We start from the raw sequence: 8,892 nt of genomic DNA on the forward strand, positions 1-8,892 counted from the left end.
ATTGTGTCCACACACACACACTGGAGGTTCTAGAGAGTCTTTGATCAAGTGGTGTGGACGTCCGGAAATTGACAACACCTAGATCACATTGCAAGAAATCCAACTCAACCCAGACTTGCTTGAATATTACATGAGCTTTAATTCACTGGAGGTGAATTCTTCCAAGCCGGGGAGAGTTGATGGAGACATCAAGGTGTTCAGACGCAAGAAGAAGAAGAAACAACCATCTTTGTGGCTAGAAGAATAGAAAGAAGAAGAAGAAAGAAGAAGAAAAATGAGGAAGAAAAGGAGGCTCGATCCAGCCTTTCCAGCACTGGATCAAGTCCCTCTCTTTCTAGATTTCAGAAAATCTTGTGGGCCCCGTTAGTTGTTAGTTTAGTAGTTTATTTTTATAATATTCTTTTCCTTGTTAGTCTTTTAACCGATTAGGAAACTACTTTATTAGTTGTTAGTTTTTAGGAAGTCTTTATTTACTTTCCAATTGGCTCTTTTTATTTTAGTAACTAAGTTTATTATTATGTAATGGCCTAGGCCACAAGGGAATGAATGAAAAATTATTGAAAGCAGCCAATGAGCAAACCTCCCCACCCCTCCTCACGATTCTCTCTCTCAATCTCGTCTTTCTCTCATTCTTTCTATCTCATCCTTTCTTTCTCGCTATTCTCTCTCATCTCGTATTTCTCTTTCACTGTCTCTGTCCTCTCGGTTGCTGTTACATATGTTGCAGCTACTGAACAACAGTGGAAGACCATCTCAATCATATAAGCCACATCTGAGCCACTGCTGAACACTTCACCAACAAACTGGGTTTCCTTCATCGATTAAAGTGGACTGCACCTCTGTTTTTTTGGAAGACTTCGGCTTCTTTTCTCCTCAGACTAGGATAGCAACAAGGTAAGTAATTAAACTAAACCCCCCCCCCACCTCCATTAATCCTCTGTTACATGTTGCAACCCATTATCATTGAAACCAGCCCCTGCCCCTTCGTTTATGCCTATTTTACCTACTGTTTTAAGTCTTTTCTTCACTGTTATATCTCTAAAACCCTTGCTGATTTTCTATTTTAGTTAGGCTGCTAGAGGACATTGATTGTTTGCATATCTTGTTTGGTGTCTAGATTGATTTGTGTTGAACCTAGCATTCGCATGACGTTTGTTCCCTTCACCATGTCCCCACTTGAAGCTTAAGTAAATTTTTTATGTGTTTTTCCACTTAGATTGATATTGCTCCTGGCTACATGTTGATTTGTCTTTATTTATTGCATGTTGAATCTTGTTTTGCTGAGCATATCTAAATCCCAACCTAATCCCAAGATCCCCCTTACGTTTGTCTTACCCTAATTGAGTCACTCTTGTAGGGACCTTAGTTGTCTAGGAAATCCCTTACATCAGTATCTCTCCCTGAAGTTTCAGACTCATCTAATCAATATTGAGAGAGTTCTCCCACGCGAAACCCCTTAAGATCTTCCGCCTCCATCTTCTTGGCTGGAGGTTGAAGACAACCCCAAAATAAAAATCGTGGGTTTGCTTTAGCCCTTTATTCTGTTTTTCCCATAATACCCCCCTCCCTTAGTCTTTAATACCTTGTGCCCTTATTTTAACTTTGTTTCCTAGATTACCCTTTAAACCCATCTATGTTACTTTGTTACTTCTAATTGGAAGTTTCTTAGATTTACAATTCTGCCACTCCTTATTAGAAACTTCTGATTTATTACCAAAAGTGCCATTGCCCCTTGTGAACTATTTATTTACAGGATTGCCACTTGATTCTAATCATCATCATATTTATTGTTTTTCCCCTGATCTTAGACCTAAATTGCTCAAATACTTTAAGTGGGCCCACACCCATCCTAGTTGGATCTCTGGGGCCCACCGGCCCCCTCATTACACAATTACCAAGATCTATCATGAGGAAAAGAAGAAAAATGAACTAGATTTATTACCATAGTAATAGAAATACTAGAGCTTCTAGCATGTGTTTCGTCCCAACTCCCAAGATAGGTAAAGTATGGAATTCACCTCAGTAAGAGGATTATTTCTGTAACTTTTCTATGACAATCAGTGTCTCCACATAATGGCACTTCAATTAGGTTCATCTTGTGCTTCATTCTAACGCATAGTATAGGAGGCTGTCTGTAGAAATCTGTGCTTATTCATTCTTAAGATTTACTCAAATGATGTGTTTCCACTCCTACAATGAATAGATCCCAAGTGTCCATCCTTAAAGAGCATCTTTTCCACATTTTTTTTTTTTATTTTAAACTTTTAATACTCCTTGCATAAAGAAGAACCAACAATATAGGTATTGCCAACAAATAACATGCGATGTATGGGGATTGTAAAGGAGAGAAATTATTGATGGACTGTGGAAGTAAGGAGTTGAGCTGAAGAAATGAGTCTCAATGTCCTAAAGACTACATTAAATCTTAGACAACATATATGCAAGTTCAACAAAGAATATCTGCCTACCAGGAACCTTGCTACCCCTCAGCCATCCGCAGATTATGTAATAATAAAGTGGTAATAAAATAGAAGCAAGCAAACTAGTCAACCTAATAGAAAAACAGTTAAAGGACTTGTAATACGTAACCACAATTTCTGAGTCACCAGAATGAATACTGCATTCAATGTGAGGCAATTCATAATATGTTCAAATCCAGTGAATCAAATTAAAGAAGTAGATTCCTGAACTGCATATACCCAATTTACGAGAATAGCAAACCCACCAAATGAACAGGATCAACTGATTTCCCAAGCCTAATGAATCAATGTGACTCATGACTTGAACAATTAGTTGCTGGATCAAATCAGAGACATATTAGCCAAACTAATGTTAACGGGCTGACTGGCAAATCAAATAGTTGTTTCAAGGTTGCCACAGTTATCCCACTCAGAAATTATTGCAGTGTAATCTTAAACTAGACCAACACCAGGAAATCTGTGCAGCACGTTCTGAAGCCTAAAAACCAAATAATAGTTTTTTTCAACACCCATGCTCTCCCCTGTATTGATTCCTTACTTTCCAGTTTAACAAGTGACCTACCTATATGTATACTGTTACAACTGCTTATCCCAAAAGCTCGAGCTTTTAAAAGGTCCACAACAATGTATATCAACCCACACTAAGACCCACCCGCATGTGCGGGCCCACACACACATAAATGGCTTTGCACATGACACCATCATGTGGCACCAAGGAGGCACAACTATACATAGCAGACTCCTCGCACTTTCCAGGGATCAAATTACCCGATTTCCTGGTGATACCGTATTACAACCGCTCGTCCCAAAAGCTCAAGCTGTTAAGGGCCACAACAATATGTCAATTGTCAACATACACTAACAGATACTTAGCCGATCCCATTTAGTTGGGATAAGGCTGAGTTGTAGTTGTTGTGAAACGATAACGGATACTTTTTCTTCACTTTTCAATTACATCAACAGGATTACTCAGAAAAAGTTGGAGAATGGGGTTTAAGAGAATGTGCTTTATGAATCTTAGCTGCCTGGAGCAGACCATTACACAGAATCACACAAAATTTACCACCTGTTGTGATGATTTATTAGCAATTCCTTACTCTGTATTGCGGATTCTAGTCAATTATTTCCTCCCTGACTTTAAAATGAACAAATGGCTGATGTCAAGATGTCAAGATGTCAAGTTGGCTGCTCTTCCTTATTTGCATAGAAACACAACCATCCACAACCTCACTAATAAAATAGCAAACAAATACAGGACCAAAAAAAAAAAATTTGAATGAACTGCTTTAGAACATATATAGTATATACCAAGAAATCTGTCAGCAAGAGAGAATTAAATAAATGGGGGAAAAAAAACCCCCGTCGACATAACAGAAGAATATTGGGGATGTACCAGCAGTTGTGCAACAATATTCCATTGACGATGTCATTGGATCCAATTCCTGTGAAAGTTAACAGAACTATCAAATCCCAAATGAAATTAACCTTTCAATTTAGAAAAGAAAAGCATTCTTATCACTGCTGGCAACAATTAATTGCCAATTAATGAAGAGGAAATAAACATAAAGACAAACCATAGATTTCTGGTTAAGGAAAAAAAGTGACATTGTGAGTCATAGAACTTGGGTCTTAGTCCCCCGCTACATTGCCTATCAAAAACTATAGATCTTCACAGATCCAATCATCAAGACAATCACCCAGAATGGGTTCCATCATTGAACTCCAAAAGTCAAGGGCTGTTCACAAGGTCTCAATAACCAGACTGTCTTTTACTTTTTTCTCTCTTTTCTTCACCCCGCCCCCCAAAACCAGCCAGAAGAAAGAGATCCCACGGATAAGCATGTACAAGCAGGGTTTTAATTATCGGTAGGTATCGTATCAGCTGAGTTCAGGTATCGAATCAGCTGATACATTATCGGTATAGTTGGGTATCGATATGATACTTATTTTTTCAAGAAAAAAGAAAGTATCGACCGATACAGGACTGATACTGTCTGATACAGGGCCGAAATAGTCTGATATGGGACCAATATAGGTAAGATACGACTCCTCTAAACCTTCAAAACATATAAGTGAGTGAAGTATGAAACTGAGAGCAATCGAAGGCCTTGGAAACTTGTTTTCCTCTTCAATAACGACTCAAATCATGGATTGAAGTAGAGTTGGCAAAAAAGTGGTATAGTTGTATATCTCTTTTTTTTTTTTTTGGGGTTCTCTCTCTCTAATTCATCACTAGATTAGGTAAAAATGACTCAATTCCTTACATCAAGCTGAGCAAAAACGACTCATTTACACCCTACATGAAGGATCTACATGTCTTTATTGACCTAGAAAAAGCCTATGAAAAATTTCCTAGAGCGCTAATCTGGCATGTACTAGAGAAGAGGATGGTATCGAGTAAATATGTAAATATAATTAAAGATATGTATGCGGGCACGGTGACTAGAGTGAGAACTGTGGGAGGGCAAGGTAGTGATTTCCCAATTACAATTAGGCTACATCAAGGATCTGCTTTAAGTCCTTATTTATTTGCGTTTATCATGAATGATTTAACCAGGAGTATTCAAGACGAGGTTCAGTGGTGTATGCTCTTTTCCAATGATATCGTTTCGAAAGACGAGACAAAAGCTGAGATTAACGCTAAACTAGAGCTATGGAGATCAACCTTGCAATCAAGAGGTTTTATGATAAGTAGAACGAAGGCGAAATATATGATGTGTAAATTTAGTCGCACTACGATGGATAATGATATGGTGCAGAATGAGGAGAGAGAGGTACCGCATAGTGATCATTTTAGGAATCTAAGATCAATAAATAAAGAAGGTGATATAGAGGATGATGTGTCACAGAGGATTAAAGTGGGATGAATGAAGAAGAGAGGTGCGTCCAGGGTGTTGTGTGACCAACATATTCCTTTAAAGCTGAAAGGAAAGTTCTGTAGGATAGTCATTAGACCAGCTATGACATATGGGACAGAATGTTGGGTAGTTCAGAAGTGTCATATTGGTAAGTTATCTGAAATAGATACGAGGATGCCGAGATGGATGTGTAGCAAATTAAGAAGGATAAATAAGGAATGACCATATTAAATCTGATTTGAGAGTTGTCCCAATAAATGATAAGCTCTGAGAAAGTTGCTTGAGGTGGTATGGCCATGTTCAACAGAGGTTTGGGGATGCACCAGTAAGGAGTGATCTGATTCAGATTGAAGGAGCTAAAAGAGCTAGGGCAGGCCTAAAATGACCATAGGAGTAATGAGGAAAAACATGGATAGTTTAGGCCTTGTCTCAAGTAGTCAAGTATGACCTCGAATTGATCTGATTGGAGGGCAAGAATCCATGTCGCCGAACCCATTTATGCGAGTTTTTACTGTTTTGTGGTATTGTGTTCTTTCCCTTTCACTTCTGCTTTTATTTTGCTCCCTTTGATTAGATCAATTTAGCTGACCCTATTTAGTTGGGATAAGGCTGAGTAATTGTTGTAAACTGATATATATATTTGCATATTTCATAATAGGGTGTTTCATGCAATTCTTGACCATGTCATGCATACCGTTAGTGTATCTTGTGTCGCTCCAATATGATATGATACGATACGTCTCTTAAAATCAACTCTCCAATATGATACCCGATACTGATACTTAAGTACTTGTGTACAAGTAGAAAGTGTATACGAGGGAAGCTCAATGATATATCAACAAGAGATTCTAGATGAAGGTTAAGTGTTTCTAGACTGTAAACAAAACAGGAGCTCCACGGGATGGTTCCAAACAATATTCGAGAGGATGAAATCAAGGACAGTTTTGTCTTACATTCGGGTTAACTTTGGGTTAAGTTTTTTGTGATCTGGCTCTTCTTGGGCATCCTACTTATTTAGGAAATTGGGGCCACAACTGAAGGTAGTATAGTTAATCGGCGTTTTAAATTGAATTCAAGTTGAGAGGAAATAGCTTGGAACAGCCGATCTCTTCCTTTTTTCTGTTAATAATTAATGAAAGATTGACTTTTCAGCAGCTATGAGACTTTCTCTCAAACATTCAAGTGCAAGGCATTTTCTTTTCTTTCTTGTGCACTCCCGAGCCCAGGAAAACAAAATCAATCTGGTGAACCTTCCAAACCTCAATTAACAATTCTCTTATACCAAACCTAAACCCCAGTCTACAGACAGGAAAAACAGCAGCAAATCCATTGCCAGAGGTGGAAAATTATGAAACTTTCCCATAAAGCTCGACTTTCCCATACACTATTTCATAGTCAATTTGAAATCTTAGACTTTCCATATTTGTGCCTATTTGAAACCCTGATTTTAGGAACTGCAACTATTTTCACCATTCAAATGTCCTACCTCGGTTCCTAGAATAAAAGCCAAGTCCTTTGCATTGGACCAAGCGTGTAACTCTATTTTTCCATCACCTAGCTGGCTGTTTTGAATAAGACCCTACATAACTGATTCCGACAAAACGTGTTACAATAAAATTAAGACGTATCAGGATCAGGGAAAAATTGCATACCAATGCTAGGAACCTAAGAAGTATTAGGATGGGTAGAAGTTGCATATCCACATCAGCAACCTAATGTCTCTGCTTTTTTATACTCAACCCCAACTTGTTTCTAAAAGCTAAAAAGATCATTCCAATACAACTCCAACCCATCATCAGCCATCCAAGCTCCAAAGTCCAAAAATGGCAAAATTACAAAACAGCATCAGTTAAAGCAGAATTGAATATGTCAAGGTCCTTCTGTTTTTGGGAGGAAAGCCCTACACAGGTCAATGTATGTTAATCAAGGGTTTTGCTTTATGAAAATGTTAACCAAGGGTTGTGCAAACTGCAAAGAACAAAGAAGAGAGGAGAAGCAAAGAAAGAGAGTCAGAGCTCATGTCAGTCTCCTCTCCTACCCATATAAACACTTTTTACCCTGCGGGGGGGAGGCAGGAGGGACCTCAGTAGCTACAGAGTTTGGTATTCTCTCAACGTGTATCAACATTAATCAATCCAAAAAAAAACCTGCATCACTATTTATAGTTATTTCTATGAATTTGTTACACCAAAATATTCAAACCACAAAACAAAGATTTAGCAAGGACATAGATCAAAGGACTACTCAACAAAACAAAAAACATCTTCTTTTTTTCGTAATGGAAGAAATACAAAAGAATACATATAAGTGTGTTAATGTCTATACATATGCATATGAACATATACAAAAATGTACATATACAGATATTTCATGCTTTAGAATAGAAGGGCACATATGGCATGAAGCTGTGCAATTTTGATATTTTTATCCACCGCATCTATTCCTGTTACAGAAGCTCCCATTCGGGCAAGAGGCTGTAGCAGAAGTACACCAACATTACGAGCATATTCAGATGCATAACTGAAACTTTGTATTAAGTATAAATAATGTAAGCTAAAATGAGTCCATAATACATGCAATCATGCGTTGATTTGCATCATCATTACCCTATACACATCTATGTGAATTACATTAAACCCCTTCTCTTGTTCCAAAATAAAAACATTTACTATTATTGGATAGAGTTGACTGGCAAAACAAGATTCATGTAGCTAAGCCCATTTAATTGGGATAAGGCTTAGTTGAGTTGAATTATTTCTAGACCATAGTTGTCAAGGCATCACCTAGGTGACGACTAGGGTCCAGGTGACCTAGTTGGAGCCTACGCTAGTTGGAGTCTAGGCAATTGTCACCTTACTACAAGGCACAACACTTATTTATGACAAATATCATTTATTTACTCAAGATATTATTCATAACTAAGAAAATACCCCCTATTTGAATCCACCAAAAATAGTTTAAAACATAAATTCTTGAAGGATAAAAAGTCAACCCCTCGGTCCAAGAATAAAAATTGAATTTTTTGTTGTACGGGATCTTCAACTTTCAAGTTTCAAATGCTAGGGTTTTTCTCAATTCTGAAAATTTCATAAATCTTATCATGGTAAAACATTTCTAAAAATCAAAAGTTCGGCAAAATAATCTTTTTTTTTTTTATAACCAGAAAATTATTTTCATTTAGGTGGTTTTAACAAAATTCGTGCACTTTAAAATAGGTTTGACCGGAACATACCTTTGTCCTTAAGACTCAGATTTAAGTAATCTTTAGACTTGTTGAACAGTTGGATTTGTGCTCTACCTAACACAAGGTATATGTATCGAACTAGATAATGTTAAATAAGAGGGAAAATGAAAAATAACACTTGGTCGCCTTAGGTGCCTTGTTTGGCTTAATGATGCAGTTGAGTTTTTATTTTTAGTTGCCAATTAGGTTAGTTTCCATTTCAGTAAACTTCCCATTTTATGCTTTGAATTTCATTTTTATAGCCATGTAATGGAAGAGAACTCAGATTTGAAGTTTTGATTTGAAATTGAATGTTGTGTTAGGCTGACTA

This window comes from Macadamia integrifolia, chromosome 1, assembly GCF_013358625.1.
Source record: "Macadamia integrifolia cultivar HAES 741 chromosome 1, SCU_Mint_v3, whole genome shotgun sequence".
Lineage (NCBI taxonomy): Eukaryota > Viridiplantae > Streptophyta > Magnoliopsida > Proteales > Proteaceae > Macadamia > Macadamia integrifolia.